Here is a 25,406-nt window from a genome sequence, read left to right on the forward strand (position 1 = left end):
AGCAGTTGCACCACCCATTTTCCCTATGGTTTCTATCTCCAAAGAAGGCAGAAAAATTTATTGGCTTAGATCTGAAAGTTGCCAAGCAGACCTTCCTTTGGGAATCATCTTCATTACTGTCATTCTTAGAAGCTCAAGTCATGGGCCAATACTCCCTGGTGCTAGTCACTGTACAAACAAATTATGTATAGCTGTGGTTTTTCTATCATGCCAGCCAAGAGCAAATTAATGAAAATAAACAACTGTAGCTGTATCTGCTGCAGACTAAAAGCTAGAGTACTAACATCATTAGTCTTCTGCAGGAATTACTGCACGAAATAAGTAAAATGATACAGTGAATTGAGTAGTGTAGAAGTTCTAGTTTCTAGACAACAGAGCAAAGTGGCAATTTCTACTTCTTAACCTTGGTATACACTACCTTGAATTTTATTTTTTCTATTAGTGCTGCTCTTTCAGGTTTTTTTGAGCGACTGTGACTTTTAGGGTAGGTTGATAGATGAATGCAGGGTAATTTTCTGTGACTGTCCTGGCAGCATGAGGGAGGAACCACTTCAGTATCTGAAGCCACTGTCCTGCCCTGCTCCCTGGTGGAGGGAGTAGAGAAAGTGTCCCCAAGAAGTCAGCTTTAGCTAGTCAGATCATGCATGGTGGTTTATGTCTCATACATTCTGTGATGAAGCAGAAGATGACATCTGATGTCATCTTTAAACTACAGTTTAAGTTTATTTGAAAGAAAGCTATACAGCACAATTTAAGAAAGGCTCTGTGTTCTCCCTGAGTTTATAATGATGAAAAGAAATCAGAACAAAAGCATTAAAAGATTGAATTATAGCAGGTAATTCAAACAAAATGCTTACTATGCTAATCCGGTCTGCCACTCCTACTCAGTCTGAATGATAGTTTATTTAATAAGCAGTCTTATTGAAGTGGGTTGCTTAGCCATTGAGTAAATGCTATTCTGTAGGAGGAAGAGTTGCAGAATCCAGCAGGTGATGAGTACAATGTAATATTTAATCCTTAGAGCTTGCTAACAACTGAGCCTTTGGCTACATCCAAAGATGCTCAAATATATTTTGGAAGGAATATGTATTTTCTACCAACTTGATGGTCTTTTTCCCCTTCCTGCTAAAACAGTTAACTTACATAGTCTGCAGAAGCTATTTACTCAGAAAATTGCACATAATGATTACTTAGTTTCCTTTCTGCTTTTTCCATTTGGCAGACGTGAGAAGCTACCAAACCAAAGGTAGATTTAACACACTGTTTGAAAGATTTGTAAATATGAAATACAAGAAGATGTCATCCCTAAACAGGCATATAGGTAAGTACACAAGCAGTACTTTCAGGTATAGATACATATTTAGAAGCAAAGACCCTGCCCAATGGGTTCCTGTAGATAAATTCTTCAGGGCACAAAGATGTCTAATAGGTTCTTGTAGATAGATAAGAGCAAACACATTTATTGTGAACCTAGTGCTTACCCTCTTATCTAATGTTATCTCTGAGATGCTTGTGCCGTTTTACTTGTTTGTCTTTTCACCACTGATGTATTCGTTTAGTATAAAAGCACACCTCCTGTGATGATAATTGAGCAAATAAAGAAATGATGATGAATTCCATGCACAAACTGTCATGTCTCCTGAAAACTACGTCAGAATCAACAATGTCATGTTCCATAGCAGCAGACAGAAAACGGCTTTCCAAGTCATTAGTAAGCTAAATGCCATTATGTTTCCTCTAGGAAATAGCTGTACCAGCATGCCAAAGAAAAGGGCAGTTTTGATGGCTAAGGAATATTTTGAAAACTTGCATAGAAAAATAGATTTTATTTCCAAATTAACACCAAGAGCATTTAATGCAGAGGACAAGAGTTTTGAATAAGAGAAGGTCCTATTAGGTAAATTTATGAAAAAACTGTGAAAAGTTATAACAATAATATGTACCCTTCAATACATTCTACTCAGCGAATATGTAAGTGCCTTTGAATCATTTATGCCTACATGCAGAAAACTGATAAATTTTGAACAAATTTAATTGAAATCACCCCTGGAGTGAGTCTGAAGGAAGGATTAAATTTAATGGTCTCACAGAGTGTCATACCATAGCACCAGACTGCTAGCTCTGAAGTCTATATTTTTTCCCAATAAAAGATACTAAACCTCAATCAGCACATGAATGTGAGTTTAATCACATCTCAGAAATGAAAATCGCTTTACTTTGCCCTGTAATGAGGCTTAAGGAAGATGTTCAGGCAGACAAATCACAAAGTTTAGTTTCACTTTAATGGTGTGATACAAAGATATAGGATTTTTGCCCATATGCTTTTAAGTGGGTTGCTGTTTTGTATCTCAAGTAATATGCCATGGCATTATTTAAAAAATGTGAATGGAGATAAACAATATAGGCCATTTTTGGCATGTCATTGAACCTGCATTACTGTTGGTGGAATGTCACAGTCGTATCTGGGTGCAGACAGGTTTTCAAACATGTTATTGATCCTTATCGTTGTAGTCTTCAAATTCTAAAGATGCATGGTCTCATTCCATATTCCCCATTTTGTAGTTTTTTATTTCTGGCAGCAGCTTTTGATGGCTTGTAGCAGAGTACTGTAGTAGAGTATTGTAGCCTCACTTCTATTGGAACATGGCAGAATCCAACGCTGTATGAATATTTTACTGTTTGAGGGAAATACGTTCTTTTATTTTATTATTATTAAGTATTTCTAACTCTGTTGTGCTTCTGAACTGGTTCCTGTGTAATGGTCCTTTAAAGTAAATTTTTCACAGCTAACAACTAACTGTATTCCTGTCTCTGGTGTCCAATATGAAACCACGCAATCTTGTTCACAAAGGCACTATGGAAGCACAGAGGAAGCTGATGTCTGTGAGAAGTGTGCTTCGACCATTTAGATAGTCTATACTCTGAGCTCTGTATTTTATGCAACAGCTAACTACTCTGCTAAATTAGATTGCAGTTGTGGGGAGCACCCAAAAATGCAATTTTTGCTCTTTAATCTAACTATACCTCAACTTCTCCTGTATGAAATCAAAATAGCAATCTCAGTTCTTTTACAAAAGTATTGTGAAGATAAATTAATTAATCTATGCCAAATTAAGATAAATTAATTTATGTGGTGAGGAATGCCATGGAAAATGCTCATGAGGAAAGTAATAATTCTATATTCAAGAAGGGCTTGAGTTAAAGCTGTGTGAAAAATTGATTTTTCACTTCATCGGCTGACCTGAAAAATTGTGGAAAAAATCAATTTTGGACCAACCTGAAATGATTTTCTCTCATTTTTCTCACGGGAACATAAAGATGGGAAGTAATATATATGTTTTGGCTCAAACAAAATGTTTAATTTGTCTAGAAGTGAAATAATTCATTGTCATCTTAATTATTCATATCTTTTTAACAAATTGCAGGTAGGTATTGTTAAGGAAATCATCCCTTCAAGCTTAATTATTGGACAGTTTATTTTGAAAACAGAGTAGCAAGAGTTAGGTTTTGTTGGTTGGTTGGTTGGTTGGTTTGTTTTTAAGCCCCCTCCCCCCCTTCATTGGTGAAATGCAATTGTGGGTGAAAAAAACATGGATATACTGGACTCTGGATCATAACCGTTGGTGAGCATGCAGATGGTTGTACTGGCTTAAGCACAAAAATCACCTTTTTTGCAGACACAGCACCACCAGTACTTCATCATCTTCTGCTTTAGCCTTCACCATTTTGAATATTCACACTTCACCTTTTCACAGTCTATTTCAATGTCTAAGTGTTGCTTAGGTAGTCGCATGTTCTCCTGAACCACGTCTGATCAGTGCATCTGTCACTTCAGTATAAATATTTCAATGGCCATCAGTGACAGGTGCCAATGTTGTGATAAGTTCCCAGTGCCATGAGAGTAAAGTGATTCTATATATTATAAAATAACACCAAAACTCTTAGTTGCTGGCACACAGCAATTGCACTATCCAACCATGCAAACAGTCTTGTGTACTACCCTCTGAAGTTGCTGGTCAACCAATAAACCTGTTAGGGAGAATTTGGTGTGCCACATACTTCTAGATGATGCATGCACTTTCTTTATGTCCTCTATGTCACACTCATTTAGCAGTACGGACAAGCAAAAGAACTCAGGGTGACTTCAGTCTGTAAAAGTTCAACCCCAGGCTGATGTTACTCTCTCTTACTGGTAAAAGACTCTAGTTTCAATTAAATACTGTAAATATGATGAGAAGTATGCCTCAAACAATGAGTGGGCAAAACAAAATAATGAATAGCTGCTATTAAATAAGAACTGTTTTAAAATTTTGCCAGTGAGTATATAAGATATACCATCAGAATACATACCAGGGAGATGAAATGAAGCAGCACAGGCAACAGGATGCAAGAACTCAGAAAATACACCTGTTTCAAAAAATACTTCTATGTCCTACTGTGGCTTTTTCTGTGGCTGGTTATTAGAAATTTTTTGGGTCTTGTCAGCTCCTTTTCAAATTACATGCCAGCATCACAGACTTTCAGCTTCTCTGTTTTTTGGTATAAGAGAATTTTTTTCCTCTTTTCCACTTGGAAAAGTAGCGGCCTCATTATGAAGTTCTCCACTGGAGGAAAGGGGACATATTTTAAGGACTTCTATAATAACCCTATTGCACTGGTACTAGTGTTTACACATATCATACATAAAATACATAAACATAAGCTGTTCTTACAAGTGTGTGTATATGTGTTCATTTTTTGTCAGTACTGTTACCATGCATAGCAGTATTTTGCAACAGACAAATTAGTAGCTTGTTTGGATTTTCTCCTTCAGCCTTAGCTGTAGAGAGGATGCCAGATTTAAATAATTACTTCAATACATGTATTTTTTCTTGAGAACTATGTCTTACTTGATATTATTCTCTACCTCATTGGTAAATTAGAGCTATGGTATTTATAAATGTGGATTGGGTTTAACTCACCAACTGGAGATGAAGAGCTGTGAAAAAGACTAAAAGTTAAGCTTTTAGTCTTAGCATTCTTGGCATTCTTGATACACAAGAATCCTCACAACAAGTAATTGCACTCATTTTGAGTAGCAGAATCTGTATGGCTGCGCTTTGATCTTTAAGTCTCCCAAGTTACCACACGTGTTATTCCCATAGCCAGGGCTACACAATGTCCACTCTCTACCTTCACCAGCCCCCTCCCTCCCCCAATGCCAGAGACAGCCTCCTAGTTAGTACCAGTGTGTTGTGTAATCTGTGCGGTCTTCACATCTTGAAGAGCCACAGTTAAACTGCAAGTCCTAACTGTTATTTTCTTTGCAAGTGCTTGTTCATAGAGAGCTCACTCAAGGTGAAATTAATTTCACAATTCTAAATATTTGCATTTTAAACTGAATGTAGGCTGCATGCTATAGTCTGAATCAAGTTCATACTATTTGCTACAGTTCTAGGATACGCATGAGAACAAATGATCCTCTGTGTAATGATATGGAAGAATTAATCGGAAAAATATGCTTCCATTAATCTGGAATCCAGTAGTATAGAGAAGAATTCCAAGGATTATGCTTGTATTAGTATTGACTTGACTTTACTGTCCTTAAGGCTTGTTGAACTGAAGAGGCAGAGAATCATCTGGACCAAGCTCTGACTTTCTTTAGGACAATAAGACTACAGCGTAGAAGTTAAGTAAGTTGTCTTCATTGACATTCACTCAGATGGAGTTCAGGGAATTTCCTATATCTATGCCTCTTCCCCCCCCGCCCCCAGAAGATGAACTGGAGAAATCTCAGAATGAAGAGCTGGTTAAAGAGTTTTTAGAGCAAACTGGTTATATGAATAATAAATCATTACAAGGATAAGTGGAATTAATCAAAGAGTTCAAAAGGATCTTGGATTTTAAACATAAAAGCTACTGATGTAAGCTATCTCCTTCTTAGACTGAACCAACTATTACAAGAAAAGAAGGTGTCAAAGTTGAGGCCAGTCCTCAAAAATAAGGAACTTCAGGGATCTTCTCATCATTCTGCAGAAGGATAAGTATGGACATCTAATTTCCATACAGGTAAACTGGCAATCAGCAAAAATGTCCCTAAACCACAGATTATGGAATGCTGGATGGGTGAACCAAGTCAAATATCTCTGTTGTCTCATTTATCATTGTCAGAGACAGGATATAGGGCAAAATGGGTAAAGGTCCATATCTTCGTTGGGAGGTCATTCCTCTATATCTCTGGTATCAGAATCGATTTGTCTCTATGAAGCTTTAGACCAGCTAAGGTGAAAAGGTAAATAATTTCCTAGACTGAACTATGACTTGTTCTGGGGATTCTCTCCAAATCAGCCAGCCATCCTAATAAAGATGAATAATTAGCAGTGTTTGATGTCTAATGAAAAAGAGGTGTGAAGATATAGATGGGCTAAGGGAAAGCATTCTCTGCTGATAGTGCAAGACCTTTAAAAAATCCTGAGGAACCTCCCACAGACCATGTGAATACAAAGGAGAAAACAAATGTCCTGAAACTTAGAACTGTGAATCTCTTCAGCTGATGCACAGAAAGAATTGTGATTACTAGGAAGAACACAAAGAATTTGAAACAGACAAATATATTTTAGTGCTGAAACTCTAACAAAGCATCCCCAACTTTGCAGACCAATGCAATTATTTAATTTCAAAGACTGCAAATAAGTTTTCAGTATAATCAGATTTACCACTAGCTCCACTCTCAAGCCACTAAAAATCACAAGCCAGACACGCTCTTTTCAAAACTAGCTAGTTGGGATTTTATGGCTTGCTGAATTGATTCAGAAAACCATACTGTTTAAAGTTCCTTTATTCCTAAAGCCATTTAACTTTTATGCAAGACTTTTCTGCAAAGCCAATCCAGTATTTCATGTGAGTTCCTACAGAGAACACTAATTGTCTATGAGCTAGCATTTACACAAATAATTATAATAAAAAAATTAGGTGGTGGTTTACTGAAGGTTATAATAGGATAAGTTGAAAGAACCTCAGAATTGTCTTTAATTGGGTTCAGGAATAACCCATCTTAGCAGACTCACTTCTCTATTTGACTCACTGGTTTAAGAGTCGGAAAAACTGTCTTGCACTGGCAGGCTGACCTTGACTGTCAATATAAATCATTTTGGCCTTTCCTTTTGATTACCTTAGACTTTCTTTCCTTTGCTAACACTTTCAGATGACAAATGACAATCAGACTGAGGAACAGACTTAACACTTACCCTGGCACATGGTTGATTTCTAAACTGTTCAGAAAACAAATTCTATTTCTTAGATCTTTCAGTATCAATGTTCTATCGATACCTACATTTTTTAAAGCATACAGTCATAAGCTCTTATTCACACTTAGTGTATATTAAACTGACTTATTATCACTTTAGCTTCTTTTTCATTAGAATTTTTAAGAGTTTGGTTCTGGTGACCTTCATATACTTAACACTAAGTTTTAATTAACATTGTGCCTTATGAAACCACAATTCTAATAATTTCCATGCGAGACAACAATAATACATAAATTACATCTTGGAGCATGGTAGCATTTTATGTGCATATTTTGAAGAGAAACAGCTGTAGGACTTTTAACTTAGTGTTGTAACAAAATAGAATTTTTACACTTTAATCTTTTTTCTAACTTCATAGGAAAAATCCTGGGAGAAGCTGACAAGTAAGAAATACTTGCATGATCTTGTATCCTTCCATCTAACAGAGATCTAGAACTTTTGGAAAAAATGGAATAACTTCATTCATCGAGAGACATTAAACTTCTTGTTTGGGCCTCACAGTCTGTTTTCTTTGACAAGCTAATTTCAGCATTAAAAGAAACTTACGGCCTCATCAAATAAATAAATAAAAAGAACCGTAGCTTTGTTGATGTTTTTCCAGTCTAATCATACTTAAGGGAAGCTTAAGCTTTTTTGCTGAAAAAGGCATCTGTCATGAAGCGTGAGGGCTGAAGGATCTCTTGAAACAGGAAAGGAAGTGTCTCAGGTCTACAGAGGAGAGATTTTTTTTAGGGAGAATGTCGTGGGATCAGTGTTGCTCTTCTAAATCCGTAGTCTCTCCAGCAGCATTCCTCCTTAATTTCGCTTCATCCTGTAGCACTTTAAGAGACAGAGGGTCTCAGCTACTTTCAACATCTAGAGGACCACTGAAAAGTTATTTTGAAAACTGACACTACAAGTGGTACACTGGTATTCAAACGCAAATTAGGTTAAATAATTTTGTTCACAAGTCTGTTTGGATATGTTTTACTTAACTGTGAATAACATTTTTTTATTCTTCTACTAGTATCTAAACACCTTTATTCTTGCCTTATACTCTTTTACATTTCCTTCTCCGTGGTTCCAATCCTTAATCACAGTTTATAACAAAAAGCTGTTGTTTTTCTTCATTCTTACAGGATCTTTTAAAGTTCGTTTATCCCCTTCTCCCTCTCCTTGGCATTATATTGATATGTGTGCACACCCACCACATAATATGGTTGTCCTCTTGTGCAGTCCTCCCCACTCAACCAAATCAAAGCCAAGTCCCCCTTTAACCCTACTGTCTCCCTCCTTGGCTCTACAGCAATGTCAGCTCCCAGTACCTGCAGTGTAGTTGAAAGGAAGTACATCAAGTCTACATCTTTTACAGGAAAAGGCGTACTCTAGATTATACACTTGCTAAAAATGAAAACCTTCAGTCTCTAGAAACTAAATTACTCCAAAATAGCAGCAGCAATTTTCCCCCCACCCATACCCTTGCACAATTACCAACTGTATCCAACATGAAAGGGTGGGTGGGGTTAGAACAGATTATTGCAAAATTCCCATGAAAAATAATTCATATGAAACTACCCAGTCTTGAAGCAGCAGATGAAAAGTATTCAGTCTGGATAGGTCCTTCAGGTTTTTTTCTTGGTTTGTTTGTTTGGGGTTTTTTTTTTTCCCCTCCTTAAATTGCCCTTTGTGGTCATGGCTTGGGGCTTTTGTTAAAAAACTGAGAACTTCACTTTTGCAGCTTTGTTCTTACATTACAGTAGCAGATATTGTTATAAACGGAGCTGCCCTCTAACTGAGGGGTTAGTGAGCCCAGTAGAAAAACTGCAGCTAGTACAGAAACAAAATAAATTCCAAATGCATTACTTCTTCCCTTCTCCTTTCCAAATACAAAACGTTCAACTGCATTGGATTCTTTGATTTTTGATAACAGGGCTCGGTTTCTAAATGTAATGTGCCTCAGGTTACTTTGTAAGTTTTCTTGGCCTGTGATCAGGAGCACACCTGACAGATGCAGACTACCTCTCCTGTCACCTTCATGTAATCCTTCATGTTTTGTATCAAAGAATTCCTCCAGCAGTTGAAAGCAAATTTATGCTCAGAGGTATTTATGACAAATACAGTAATTCCTTTTAATGCAGGGACTGTTTAATCCACCAACCTATTAAGTACAGTATACCTCCAGCAAACAACCATTACTTCTCATTACCATATTGCACTTAAAAATACAATTAATCCTTTAATAGGAATCTAAAATACATAGTTTCCTCTATGCAGCACCTCTGCCGATAGTAATCTGCAGAAAGTGGTATCCAAAAGTTAATTAAGAGCAAAGTGTTCTTACATACTAGGCTTCCTGTTCAGACACACAATGGCTTGATGTTATTGGTGCTTTCCCTGATTAAAAGGATTTACAATACATAGTTTTGGGAAAGAAGCTCTATAATTGCTGCTAATTGCCTTCATTTTTTGACGGTTGGATATATTTCACATGGATCTTGTCTAACTGCGCTAGATATTTTCCAAGCATATATATTAAACTTTTCCTTTTATTAATTCAGAAACTAACTACAAGTTTCTTTTCTTCTTTACTGATTACTCCCCAAACTATTTTGGTAAAGAGTTTTTCCATAGCCAATGATAATTATACTTAAATAGAGAATAAAAATAACTTTTTGATTAAATTTGCAGGCTTATGGCTCAGAAAATATGGTCTCTATTCTCACTTGCACAACTGATTTGCTGTGTCATTGAGCAAGCCAGGGAAGATCACAGCTGCTTTTCTCCCTGTCTTTCACTAGATAGTGTTTGCTTTTTAAAATATATCTTTTTCCGTCTGCCTAATTAGAGCTAATCAAGGTTAATGACAAAAATATTGTTAGAAAATGAATATTGCAAGTAATACAAATATTGAAAAAATCATATGACTTATCTGATTACAGATTCTAAGTAGGATATTTTGTTTTGTTGAAGTAACCTCAGTCAATATATTCTGGCTTCTTGAAGCAGACAACACCATTTTGTCCCAGCTCAGTTTCCATTTACAGCTGAGCTGCCTCATGCTGGTTTTGCCTGTGTTTTTGACCGGACTAGAGCAAATATAACAGTTGACACTGATGAAATTGCTTAGGGGGTGTCCTAAAAGATAAATCTAGGTACTGGAAGACCTACTTTTTAACTATCACCCTCCCTGATTTGAAGCAGGAACCTAAACTGAGGTTTTTCTCATACAAGTAGAGTATATTACTCAGCATATAAGTGGCTATTGGAGATTAAGTTCTCTTCTGCTGAAGCTGTTTTACCATGAACATGATGAATACATGGCGTCAGGACTTGATGGGTTTGTACATGTCCACCTCTGGAACAAAGTCACCAGCGATATGAGTCTCAAAGGCTTCAGCTGCGCAGGGGAGCTACACTAATAAGGATCTCTGTGGTGTCTTGAACTTAGTAGTTGGATTTCAAAATCCCATAGCCTGAAGCAGTTTTGCCAATTATGATAGATGACTCTAGGACTATATTACCAAGCAGTGCACCACAATAGGAATGGACCTGTGGTATGTAACAACTAGTGCCAAGAACCCAGAGTCCATGTTATATAGATGTTTTTGGGAGGGGACAGTTACTTCAGACTGGCACTAGTCTGTCTCCTGGACTGGATGCCTATTGGCAGCTGGAGGATATTAGGTGCGTTCTTGGAGTGAATGTTCCAAATTAGTTTCATTTGAAATAAGTCTAGTTTGTGTGCTCTGAGCCTCCTCTGTGCAGTAAGGGGTGGCAGTAGGGACATTGACTCTAAAGCATATTTTTAATCCTAGCTAGAAAAAGAGAAAACATGCTTAATTTCAATGTACACTTTTTCTTTCATTGTTAATGTTTTCCTAGCAAAATTGTAGAATGCCTTCAGGGTACTTACTCTCTGCTGTCTGTAATACAAAAAGAAACAACAAAACATGCACGACTATCAATTAATGTTGTTCATAATAATCTTGAGAATCCAAGGTAGATGGCACCATAGAAAGGTTATTTCAGCTGTCTATGATTCATAACATCACAGCACTCATCTGGCTTTATTTTTGTTACTTTTGAGCCTGAGAAGGCAGTAGCATGTAAATGCATTACTTTCTTTAGGAGTATGTCGTTTATTATGAAAATGGTCTTTTAATAGCAAACATCCTAAACTCAGAAAGTTTTTTTATGGTAAGAGCCAGGTCTATATGAAACATGCATAGTTGGTTGATTTGGCTTTTATGTTTTAAAAAGCTGCCCTGAAAACCTTCAATATTTGGCAAGGTCTTCCACCATTTACCAGTTTTCAAGACACGTTTATTAAAACATGTTTTCACCTGTTTTGTCAATGCTTTTCATTTTTTAACGTGCATACTACATCTTTGCAGAGACATAGCTTGTACATTAATTTTAATTCAATTTCTAAAATGATCAGGAAGTAAAACTTAGAATTTCAAATGTGTCAAGTAACTATGTCTAAGTATAGATTTTAATACATGATTAGTACTTGATGTCCACCAATTTCACAGAATATGAAGGGATACAGATCCAAAACAGTGAGTTGTAGATTCTAGCTGAAGTGAATCTTATTTAACTAAGAATTGGCACAAACATGCTTTGTAGTCCTATACTTTTTTTTATCCTCAACATTAAAAACTCCTTATGTTTAACAAATTTGTTTCCACCTATGCAGTGTAATAATCCTACTTCACTTTTGATATTATAGAAGGAACACACAGATACTAATTCGTATCTGATTTAAATGAACATGTTCATGCTAGTTGAGGTATTCAGTTAGATTTCAGTCTTTCCAGCTGAGTTATCTGAGCAAGAATACTTTTCCTAAATATGTTGATATGGGAGGTTTTCCCTTTAGCAACTTTACATACAAATTAGGTACATGTGTGTCTGATGAAAAAATAATAAAAATATCAAGAATTAACCTTATAAATTATTTTGGAACTAAAAAATTTCAGGCAATTATTGTTAAGTATGAATCTACACTATCCAGTAGAAACTGCTGACAGGCAAAATATCTATACCCTTCATTAGTTTGCAGTGGAGTAAAAATATGAATGGAAGAAATGTACAGTTTAATCACTTCTTCATATTTATGACCTGTAAAATACCAGTATTTGTAAATGTTGTCATTAAAATCACTAATCCTGCAGCCTTTACTTGAACAAATCTTGTATGTTATGTGTATTTTTATATTTTTGTATTATATTTTCAATTTTATTTAACTTCTTAGCTAAGTCCTTGTGATTTGACTCATACATGAAATTTAACTTCAGTGTAAAAATAAAGAGTAGGGAATAAGATCAGGCTCAAGGACTGTCATGCCTTGTGCTAGCATTAGCACTGTCTTAACTTTGTGAGAAATTGTTTATAGATTTCTTAATGTGATGCTACCTTTTAATCGAAGGGGTTGCATATTCATTCCCCTACCACAGTATTAAGTGAGATTTATACTCTCACCTTTGTAATCAATAGTGCAGGACACATAGGTGATTTTCTCTCTTTTTTCTGACAGAAGAGGAAATATATACAATGAAAAGGGAAAGGGCATAATTTCTTTAATTTTAGTTGTGAAGAAATAGGGCTAAAAACTATTTGTAAGATTAAAAGTGTTGTTTCATAATCACATTTGGCCTCAGGTGCTCTTAAAAAGTATCCCAAAATGAGTCACAGAGACATCTAAACTTGCCATTTACCAGCGGATAATCAAGTAGAGTTTGTTTTAAATATGGCTGTGTAACTTCTACTTAGTTTTAAATTATTACATAGTGCTTCAAAACTGTCAGATGAGTCTTGTTGTGGGGAGGGAGAGATGTTATTTATACATTTCTCAGTCAAAACTGAGATTTTTCCCCCCAGAAATCTACATAACAAGAGTTTAGAATGATCCAGAACAAGAAGAAACAGTAAAAGCATTTCATGATAGGAAGTCTGCTCTATAGGACCCAAGTTCTACAGTGATATTGCAATACAGTAAGGCTTACAAATGCAAAAAGACTTGCCTTTTGGAGTGGATTTATCTTGGTGTGTGCTGGTTGTGAAGGTTCAGGAGCTAATTCATGAGCAGATGCTGATATTGACAGAAAGACACAAAATAAAAGAAAAATTCTTCCTCAATCTTCACTTCTTTCGAAAGAACAACTTCACTCTTGTGTCATCCTACATATTTCCTAACACTCTGATCATCCCCCTTGCTTCTCTTTTGACTCCCTTTCTTGATCCACAACTTCTGTAAGGTTTTGTGCATATTTTATTGAGAAAGATTGTTATTTTTGCATCTCCCTAAAGCTTTTTCACTTTTTTTTTGTTACAAAATGAAACTGATGGCTCATTTTCAGCTTTTCAGTCTTAGATCCTTGGTGTTTAACTGCAACTTTGGCAGACAACCCTTCTCCTGTGTTTCTTTAATTTATGTTGTTTGCTGCTGCAGACCCATATCCAACTCAGCAGCCTGATGATTAATGACTGTCCCGAATGTTTCTGGGGACAAGATTAAGCGGAAGCAGAATGGTCTGTGGACCTATGATGGTTAGCTGATGAAAAAGTGGTGAATGGAGAAGCTTTTTCTTGCCAAATCTGGGACTTAAGACACTACTTAAATTGGTCAACTTAACTGAATAGAAGATAAGTGTTCCATGTAGTGGAAGAGATGGGTTGGAGATGAGTGGCTGATGGAAAATCCACATTGTGCCTGCGGGTTATTTGGAACTTAGGAGATATGGGTCTTTAAAATCACTTTCCACCTTCCTCTGGATCTTGCTATCAAAACATGCAGCTACTCCAATTATATGCCCTCAACAAACATCTGAAGATCTGAGTGCTTTCTCCAAGGTATTGAAGACCACATGAATCTCTCAGGGTTTGGATTTCTGGTTGGGAAAAAAATCTACTTATCAAGATGAATACTAGATTCCAGTCATTTAATACAAACCCCAGTCTTTCAATTGAAAATTTCTAGGTAGGAGTCTGGGGTTTCCCTCTCTTTTTTTAGAAAGCCAATGCATAGGTCTTAGACTAATGTTACTATATTGCAAGATCAGGAGCAAGAAAGATCTACATGGTGCACAACTAACTCATATATATGCTCACCAAGATAAATGGAGAAAACAGAGACAAGCAGGAGAGAATTGGGAAAAGATAAGATGAAAAGGACGAATAAATACTTTGCAGAAGGGCTATTGTTCATATCTCTTAGAAGCTGGTGAGAACTAGAAGGTGGAAGATGAGAATACCAGTATACTGAATGGAGAAGAGAGTCAAAGACTGTAGGAACAAGGGAATACTCTGTGAATATTCTGAAGCAGTCTTGTTTGGTAAGGAGTATAGCACATGAGACAGAAGAAGAAATGAGAAAATCTCCGGGTCATGGAACTTGTTCCAAAGCACTTTGTGACAAAGAGAAGGAAATGAACAGTGGATGTTTGGGGCAAGCCAGATTGGTCTCATTGGATAGATACTGAAGTGGGAAAGAGCAGCAGTACTTAGACAAAGGAAGTTTTCCTGTTTAAACAGAAATAGGTCTGGCAGAGACAATACTGCTGTTCACCTAGATATTTCCCATTATGGATTTGTTGAGTTTATTGTTCTAAGTATAGAGTTTTGCATTTGCCCTTATTGGTTTACATGTGGCTTTTTTTCTCCAACTTGACAAGACCATTTCAAATTCTAATCCTGTCCTCCAATGTCTTTGCATCTGTCCCAGTTTGGTGTCATCTGTAGATTTAATAAGCTTACTCTCTGCGTTATCATCCAACATTGTAATGAAAATATTGAATCATATTAAAGGCATTCTCCTGAAGAGCCCGATTTGATAAATCTCTCCAGTTTGACAGTGAGCCACTGATAATTATTCTCTGTGCGGTTTTCCAACAAGTTATGCTCACCAAACAGCAGTATCATCTAGTTTATATTTCCATGGCTTACTTATGAAAATGTCATGTGCAACAATGTCAAAAGCCTTACTAAAGTCAGCTTGCCTGACATACTTCCCCTTATCCACAAGTCCTGTTAACTTTTCATACAAAGAAATTAGATTGGTCTGACATGATTTGTTCTTAATGAATCTGTGTAGGCTACTTCTCATCTTCTTATTTTTAAGGCACTTAAAAATGTTTTATTATTTCTTCTTGCTGTTTTCCAGAAATTAGTTTTACATCACCTTTGTTTATTTAATTTTGACAAGTTTGCTGACAAAGTTTATGTTAATATGGTTGAGAATAAGGCTTGCCTTTCTCTAGTGCTACTCAAAATAGAAATAAGACCTTTATCCAGAAGAGATTTCTCACACATACGCCTCTGTACTTGTAAATCTATCTATGCTGGTTTTGGCTGGGATACAGTTAATTTTCTTCATAGTAGCTAGTATGAGGCTATGTTTTGGATTTGTGCTGACAACAATGTTGATAATTCAGGGACGTTTTAGTTATTGCTGAGCAGTGCTTACACAGAGTCAAGGCCTTCTCTGCTTCTCACACCACCCCACCAGCGAGGAGGCTGGGGGTGCACAAGAAGTTGGGAGGGGACACAGCGGGGACAGCTGACCCCAACTGACCAGAGGGATATTCCATACCGTAGGATGTCATGCTCAGCATATAAAGCTGGGGGAAGAAGAAGGAAGGGGGGGATGTTCAGAGTGATGGTGTTTGTCTTCCCAAGTAACCATTACACATGATGGAGCCCTGCTTTCCTGGAGATGGCTGAACACCTGCCTGCCGATGGGAAGTTTTGAATGAATTCCTTGTTTTGCTTTGCTTGCATGCATGGCTTTTGCTTTCCCTATTAAACTGTCTTTATCTTGACCCATGAGTTTTCTTACTTTTACTCTTCTAATTCTCTCCCCCATCCCACCGGGGGGGAGTGAGCGAGCGGCTGTGTGGTAGTTGCTGGCTGGGATTAACCCACGACACCATCCAATGCCCTCTCACTATTTTCATATTTCCCACCATCTAGTTTCTTCTCTATTATGTCTTTCTGAAAGTTCAAGGTTATCAGAATGAAAGTATATTTCTCTGTCCACCTTGCAAAAGTTCTTGGATGCTTTTGATGATTTTCACACCCTTTATTTTCACAGATGGGACCATTATCAGAACAAAAAGAAAGCTATGTCCCTCCTTGCTTTTCCAGGTTGGTTTCTCTCTCTCTCTCTCTCTCTCTCTCTTTTCCCTCCAGAAAACAGATGCTTTGGACAGCTTGGTGCATTTCAGTTCAAACGTTTTTTTGTTTGTCTTGTGTGGGGACAAGTTGGTTTATAGGACAGAATCAATACTACCACTAGAGCAAAATGTGTAAATTGCACACTCCTCCTCTCTCAGCTTGTGTGATGTTAGAATCCATTATCTGTACTGGGTTTTCAACAGCTCGCTTAAGTGGTCCCATTAAAGAGTAAAAGAGTAGTAACCTCTCTCCCTTGGAACCCTTCAAAGACATTAATTTACCAGTACCTGGTATTAGTTATCTAGAGAAAATAGATGGTGTACATAGCTATGAAACTTGTATGACTACGTTTTAGCTTTGTTTTTCTCATGCTGCTAAAATATCTGATTCCTGGCAAGGGCAACTACAGTTTTGAAAACAGGCTATTACAAAGGAGACACAATCTATATCCCATCATAAACCTCACCTTCTATTCTTGCTTGGTTTATTTTAGAAGGCGAAAGTTGGAATTCTGGAAAAACATCACTGAAATTGCCTATGTCCCATCATAAAATTCACCTTCTATTCTTGCTTGATTTATTTTAGAAAGCAGAAGTTGGAATTCTGGAAAAACATCGTTGAAATAAACATTAATATTAATAAATACTAACATATTCTATTGTATAGAGAACAGAAACAATTGCAGCATGTGCTTAAAGTTCTTAGTAGGTATTTTGCCAAAAAGACTACTGAAGATATAAACAAGAAATTGGTTTTCTTACTGTTGGTGGAGGATGCAGAATTTAGAGTATACACGTGGTGAACAATGATCAAGTTAAGTGAGAGAAATAAATCACCTCCCAACATCTTAGCAGCTGTATGTAAGTTTCAGTGATGTTTTAACAACAATATTTCAACTTGCAGTTGGAATAGCTAAGTTTATGCATTTGGACAGTCAGGTAGGTATGTGGCAGAAACTTAAGTGATTCCACCATAATTGGGTCATGATTAATCCTGTGACCACTTGCAAATAATCCTTTATACTGTGGGTAGTGCATACCACTGGGAAACTTGATAACACAGCCTAGCATAGGTTTATCTTTGCCTTGTGAAGTGAATGGGATGACATAAGAAAATGTATTTCTTATACGTAAAGCATAACATACGAAAAGCTTACAGACTGTAAGATGTATTTTTCCCAAGAAATCAGTGCATATGAAATTCATGGTCCAATTTAGAGACAGATAAATTTATGTTGCTTATCGATAGGCACGCTGCCATTGTATACATCGTAATAACATCATAATAGTATGAAAATTTAATTTTATGTTGATAATTTTACTATTAATTCTTAAAAACTTGTTTTGGTTTTAGATCTGCTAGGCTGGGTGAAATCCATTCGTGTTTCTACATGTTGATATTCTAATTACCAGAAGTTGCACATTAAAAGACTTACATTGTACAAAGACAATATATTACATTGTCATATTAGTGCAGTCTGAACTATTAACTGAGATGCCAAAAGATATCTTCGCTCATGTTATTTCACATTCAGTTACGAATACTTTGAACAAGCAGCTACATGATTTGTTCACTTCCCATTCCACTTTTTCCCCCAAAATGTGAAAAATACTTACTGTGGTCACAGATTTATTCCAAATCTCCCTGTATTCAGCCAACAAATAAATAAATAAATTTTAAAAAACCAACCCCCCTCTCCCCCTGAAAACCAACAGCCAACAACAAAGAAACAAACACTTGTTTACAACCTCAAAGAAATAAAAAATCCCAACACTATGGTCAATGAACAATAAGAATAATTTTAAAAGCTACTGTTACAGGTATATTGCATTTTCTTATCTGACAGTATCCATTCACTGTTTCTTCCATTTTGGAAATTCTGATGATATGTGTGCTGTTTTCTGGGAATAGGAATGGCTGGAGATCATGGCCATCTCTATGTTAACAACAAATATTCATCACTAAACTCCTATCAGATATAAAGCTTCTCATGAAGGTGTAAACATTTTTGATATATTTTGGTTCATGGTCATGTAGAACTCTATCTGGAATCTGCAGTTAGTGTGAGTATTATCAGTAGTTTTCATGGATGAGAATATTATTAAAGCCCATCAATCTTAATCACAGCTGGCTAACTTTACTGGAACTGCTGACTCTTCTCAGTCATCAGCTATATCTGCATTGGCTCCAAGAAAGGAGCCAATACGAGATACATCTAAACAGAGAAACCGGTGAGACTTTGGAGACACTACTCGTCTGTTTCCATTTAGTTCTAACTTTAGGCAGAGAGTGGCATTTCAACGTAAAATAATTTCAGGTAGTACTATGAATTGCTAGTGGTTTTGCACTCACCTGCACTCATTCTTTGTCCATTTCTAAAGACAAATCTCAGTTGCTATACTCATTCCTTATGTAAATCGTGTCTTTATTGTGCATTGGCAGAGCATATTTTTTTACAAAAAATTATATGAACTGTCAGCAGCACAGGAATACATGATGGGTATCAGAAACAATAGTTCTCAAACCAGAATCTCATGTTTGCACAAACATGAAGAATGGCAATCCTCCCTAAGGAGAAACCATGGAATCCACCAGAGGTATGGCATTAGGTAACAGTTAAGAGGCTTCCTAAACTTTATTATTTTTCTGTGGATGCATACTCCACAACAACCTATAGAACTCAGGAGAAAAATATCTACGGTGGTACCGACAACAGGATTTCAATAAATCCCATTGTCAAACTGAGTCATTATCCCTTGTGCTAGGCCCAGAGACTGACAAAAAGAGCTCAGTGCAAGCACGGATGTATGTAATGCCCAGGCATTGATGCTGTTTATGAATATCACATAATAATGTAGGATTTTTTGTTTATTTACTCGAAAGCAGACAAAACACTTGAAGAGCCTGAAAGGGAGAATATATAGTTTTTTTTAAGCAGGTAAAATCAATGAGTATTTAGGAAAGCATTTGAATTGAAAACTCTTAAGGCAAATTGCTTTCATAATGTACTACAGATTTTTCAATCCAAAATTAAGTTTGTGCCAGGACACATTAGACCTTACTATAGTGACAGAGCCACTGTCACATCAAACTGCCTCAGCAGAGCCCAAAGGGTTCTTCAAAGTAGAATGAGAAAGACTTCCTAGTTGCAATTCCAGTCTTCACAGGATCTTGTGAACACATGCTCTCATTCCTCAAAGCATATTCTTGATTTCATCATAAAACTCAATGTACCTGTAGAAATTCTCTGTCCCAAATTCGTGCAGAATATTCTGTGACCTCTTTATGACTTTAGGAAAAGACATAGGCAGGCTATATAGATATATTTAAGAGTATGTTGAAGATCTCTGAGGACCTTGTATTTCAGCTTAGGATGCTTCTAGGAATGAAGTGAAAGTATTTATCTGCAGAAATATCAGATTCATATAAAGGCACATAAATCTTCATCTCCTTTTAATTTGAATTGTAATGGTGGAAAATCTGAGTATCTTTGAAACAGTGAATGAAATATATCAAAGTACTTGTGTACATGTACTGAGGGAGAAATAAGAGCTGTTTTTTTAAGGTCCTGCTTCAGAAGGCAATAATGATTCTTGGTGACTTAAAATTTGAATGCCTTGAAGCGAGTTGTCTGTTCCTCTGTAAAGGAGCAGGAATATAACCCTTTTGCTCCAATATTTTGTGCTTAGAAGTATACTCATCCAGGAAGTGAAATGAGCGTCACAGAATAGTTAAGACCAGTCACTTATACAATTTATGACAAAGCAATTTCAGTAAAAGGAAACAGAAGATGTCTACTTTTATTCAGCTCCTTACATGCATGCTTTGAATTGCTTGGTGTATTAATCATTACATTTCATAGTTGCTATATATTGGTGAATATATATTTTTTCAGAGGCATGTATTGTAAATAACTTATTTTTTTTAGCACTGAATTAATATTTGCTAAAGGAAGAAAATTACCAAAACGTTAAAGCATATTTTATTTCTGCTAGATTTTTTTTTGTAGTATATTTGAGGTTTTCAAAACGCCCATGGTAGTAGGTGTTTCTACAGATACTTGTGGGCCAGCAGTCCCTCACCTTAGAAGAATCCTAAGGCTTTGGAGGCAACCAGTCAAGTGTAAAAGGAGAAGTATTACTATGTGAGAAACAATGGGAATCTTAATTGGGATTTTTTGAATGGAAAGAGTTCTTAGGCTCTGAAACTAAAAATTGTTTCTATTATTATTAGTATTATTACTGCTGTGAAATAATAAATGAGAAAATATAATTGTTTTGTGTAGAAGCTAATAGGTATTTAAAACTTTGTGAACTTAGTCTCTGTTTTACTCCATTTTATTCTGGCGCACTGTTATTTTTGAGTTTCCATAAAATTATTCTGGAAATAGGTGTTGCAAACAATGAGATAAACAGTGCATAAATGAAAAGGTAAAATATGGTTTTGAGATTCCTAAGAAGGCTGTTCAATATTAGAAATAGAAAGTATGTGTTAGAGGTAGGCTGATTCTTTTTTTTAATTCAGACTTTTAAGCTACTGTTTTTTAAGGTGGGAATGGAAATGAATGAAGTTAGGATAAGGCGAAAATAATATTGAATGTAGAAAATAAGTAAGATTGAAATGGTCATGGAAATCAGTGGCACACAAAGTACACCTAAGAAATACTGTGCACCCTCAGGCTTCATTTTCTGTGGCCTGGAGAGCCTCACTTGGGACCAGAATTTCCTATATCTCAGCCCAGCTAAAACAGATTTTTTGACCTGCTGTGTTTGAAAATGGGAGCTCAGATGAGATGCTGGTTGTTAATCACTGTCTTTGCCCTTGGAATATTAAATAAAAGGCAATGGAGGGAAGAGAAAGAGGGAGAGAGAGAGGAAGGAAGCAGTGGAGAACATCTGTACATTACAGTCTAATTAAAAAAAAAGGGAAAAATTATTTAATAGATATCTCACAAAAAGTACTGGAAACAGAAATGCGATTGATTTACTTTAGCAACTGAACCTTATTTCAGCTGAAAACAAACAACACAGGAAATTTAAAATATGTGTGTATTTCATATGAGAACAAATGAACAACAATCTTAATTCCCAAATAGTTCCATGATCTATTTTTAAGCAGTGAGGTTACAAAGTCAAAAACCAGAATGTCCACATATACCAAATTAAGGTTCCTTCTTGAATCCTAGATTCAGTTTTACAAGAAAAAATTTGGAGTGACTAATACTATTTTCATGTGCAAAAATTAAAAATATTTTTCATTCATTCATTTTCAAAATAGATTGGTTTTGTAGTGTATATACGTAAGTTATAACTTAAAAAAAAAGATCCCTGAAGGATCATTTACAAAAAAATACCTTTTTCCAAATTCTAAATTCAGAAATTAATAATGGAAGAAATCCCATCATGATATTTTACTAGAAAAGAAGAAAATACAGATAAAACCCAAGAACATAAATAAACCACTGTATCCTAATATTTGCTAGCTATTTTGGTGCATTAAATAACCTCATTCTGTCTGGGCTGGCCAGGTGAACCTGTTCTCCCACAGAACTTGAGCAACACTGCAAAGAATAACCAGGAGAGAATTGATGATGTAATGTAATTTGTCAAGAAATGAACAAAAAGGAACAAAAACCTGACAAACATAATTTGTCACCTATAATTTTAGTCAGGAGTTTAGAAAAAATTTACCCACCTTCAATAACTTATGAACCTTTTATAACTGACCTGTTTGTCTATTTGCTACTGTATTTCCAATGTTTCTGTCACGGATGTACCAAAGCTGTAAAGAGTAATCTTAAATACAGGGTTTATCCGTAATTTGTCATGCTTTCTTTCCATTCTAGAAGAACTCCCATAAAATGGTCTCTGCTCATCAGAAGGTGTATTCTGGGCACAGGCATCTTCAACAGCCTGAATAACTGTAGGTTTCACTCTTGTTTGACTTCTTCGAATATAGGATCAAATCTTAAGGGGACTCTAAATTTGATATATTCCTTCACATACAGCATTGCTATATATAGTACTTTTGTTGTGGGTTTTCATCAACACTGCAGTGCAGAGAAGAGGAAATAATTTCAGTTGCAGCATGACAGACATTAAAATATTTGCACAAATGGTAACATTTCAGAGACTAAGAAAAATCAAAGTTAATGTGATATTACATACTGATGCACTGAGATCACAGAAGGGTATAAAGAAAAATCATCAAAAAAATTAAGCAGGTCTTTTAATCTGCCTTTTGAAGTACCACCATTTACACAGTTGTCTGAACTGCATAACTCTCTAACTGCAAGTTTGTTCATCTCTGGAAGGCAAAGTATAACAGTCAAACTTCTTTGGGAAGAAAAAGGGAAAAGAAAATTTAAAGGATATACTTAACGTTTAGCTAGAAATAAAGAAGCAGAAATCATTTTAGCACTGGTACTTCTGTTTTCTGGATGGGAGACAATCACTCAATCTACTTAAATTCCTCATCTTCAAGTAGGAGCTCCTTGAGTATACATTAACATTCTTGTTTGAATCAGCAAAGTGCTTTTGAGGAAAGTTTCCCAATTCTTCCTAATTAACATGTGTTGATTTAGATCTCATAGCCATCTCAGAGTATACAACTAAGTTTGCTTTCAGATGAAACGAAACAGGAAAATTTACCCTGTGAACACTGCAAATGCACTCCAGCTGCTGATGGGAGTTCAGTCCATGGCAAAAAACTAGAGCTCGTCTGAAGTGACACCCCCTCCCCCCCAAATATGCATGGTCTGGACACTGGCTCTTCATGAGCTCTACAGACCTGATCCTGTTGTGGTGTACTACTCCCAGATGTAGCAGACACAGTCTGCTAGTCTCTCTCTTACATGAGCTCCAGCTACAGTCCTAGGCAATGAAGTGACACTCACGTCCGACTCTTTCCAACTTGTCTTCTCTGGCAGCCTTTTTTCATCTCCTCAGTTCCTGTGTTAAAAGCCAGCTTCTCTGTTGGACATTCTCTCTGCTCAGTTTCTCGTCTTTTAGTGAAATTGGCTGACAGATGTTTGCCTCTCTTGTGATTTTTACTTTAAAAAACTACATAACCTTTGTATTAATATCTGTCATACAAACTGAAAACATAAATAACAAATTAATAACGATGACTTTGAAAACAAGAAAAAGTCCTGCACTCACTCTAGTTTTAGTAGTTCCTTCTTATTTTTTCCCTCCTATGGGAAAAGTGAAGTTGAAGACAGAGGGAAAAAAAAGAAATAATATGGGCAGGAAAAGCACTTTCATTCTTTATGTATGTGTAGATCACTTTTCTACCATGAAAATGAAAAGAAATATTAAAAAAGGGAAAGTGGTTAAAATACTTTCTTTCTTTTAAACTTTACCTAAAAGTAGGAAACATATTAATGTTTGGATAAAGACCTGAAAATAATAATAAAAAAAGCCATTTCAAAATAATTAGCTTTTGGGTCTTTTAAAAAATTTTTTTATTTATTTTTAAGCTGAATATAAACAAAAATAATGTGTTCTCTTCACATGTTCAACAAATACTTTATTCAGTGAACAAAATGAAATTGAAAGAAATGTGAACTGCTTTTTTTTTTTTCTCCCTCTTTTTCTCTTTCTTTTCATTGCCTAGAAAAACAATACATGCTTTCAGGGAATCCAAATTAATTGGCTCTCTTTGGTGACTGCGTTCAGTAGATCACTTATCAGTGATTCAGGTTCTCAGTGCATAATGCACAAGATATAACTGGATTCAAGTTATCAGTTAACCTTTTCTCAGATGGATTTTGGTGCCTGTAAACTTTTCCATCAGAAAACAAACGGAAATACTGTGCTATTCTGTGCTCCAGCTGTTGAAAATGCTTGATAGTTTGAAAGATCAACAAGTTTGCACAAATCCAAATACAGAGCTTGTAAATGCTTCTGCAGACTGTGGTGAAAGTCAGAGCCCTTTGTTTGGCCTTGAATTGAAGCCAAACCCACAAGCTCTTCATACACGTCAAATTCTGTTGTTATTCTAGAAAGGAGGGGGGGAAAAAAAAGCATTTGAGCTGTAAATGTGCAATCAATAGTTTTGTCTGTCACTGGGGAGAACTAGAGTGATATTTCTGCTACGTCCTTGAACTGGAATGCTATGTCGTCAGGTGCATCTGTTACTCTTCATTGGATAGTCATTTGGCTTAAGGTCAAATTGGCAAACTTCTGAAATGATTCAGGACACCTTTTAAGTGTTGTAGCACCCATGTCTGGTTTTACAAATCCCCATATGTGAAGAAAAAGCCTTCATGTTTTTGCTGCCTTCAGGTTTTGAATGAATTTTATGCCTTACGTGTTTCTTTGCCTCCATTTCTGTTTGATCATTGGCCTTTTGAATGGCTTCTTTTTGATGATATTTGAAAACCGGAGAGAAATGTGCATTTCTAAAGGACATATTCCTGTTCCCTGAGAAAGCTGAAATACTTAGCATCTCTGTGATTTTGCTTCATGTTGACTTTTCACAATATTTACCTCAAATGTGTGATACCACCTTTTAAAATAAAAGATTTTTGCATTTAGCCCCTGAGAAATGAGACGTGCCTGAGTTCTGCCATGCTTAATGTATAAATACAAAGTAGTATGGATGGGAGTAGATGAGTTCTGTTGACATCACAGGACTTGAGGATATCAAATGGGAATCAGGTGGGTTTCCCTTTGAAAATGATGGTACTTGAGAAAACCTGTAACTGAAACAGCAGCAGACAGAGAAAAAGAGCAAATAAGAAAACCATAGAAGAGATTAAAACCAGCAACAAATTAAAGTATGTTTCCTACCCTTTGCAATGCTGTTGGCTCAGAGAGACGAATGAATGAACAAATAAATATATCTTGATCTTTGCCTGTTCTCTATATTCTGACCTCAGTTTTCCAGGTGCAAGTATAAAGGAGACAAAACACTCAGTTCTCCCTTCTTATTCTGAAGGGATATTGTTTCAACAGTACC

This window comes from Gymnogyps californianus, chromosome 2 (genome assembly GCF_018139145.2).
Source record: "Gymnogyps californianus isolate 813 chromosome 2, ASM1813914v2, whole genome shotgun sequence".
In the NCBI taxonomy this organism is placed as follows: Eukaryota; Metazoa; Chordata; class Aves; order Accipitriformes; family Cathartidae; genus Gymnogyps; species Gymnogyps californianus.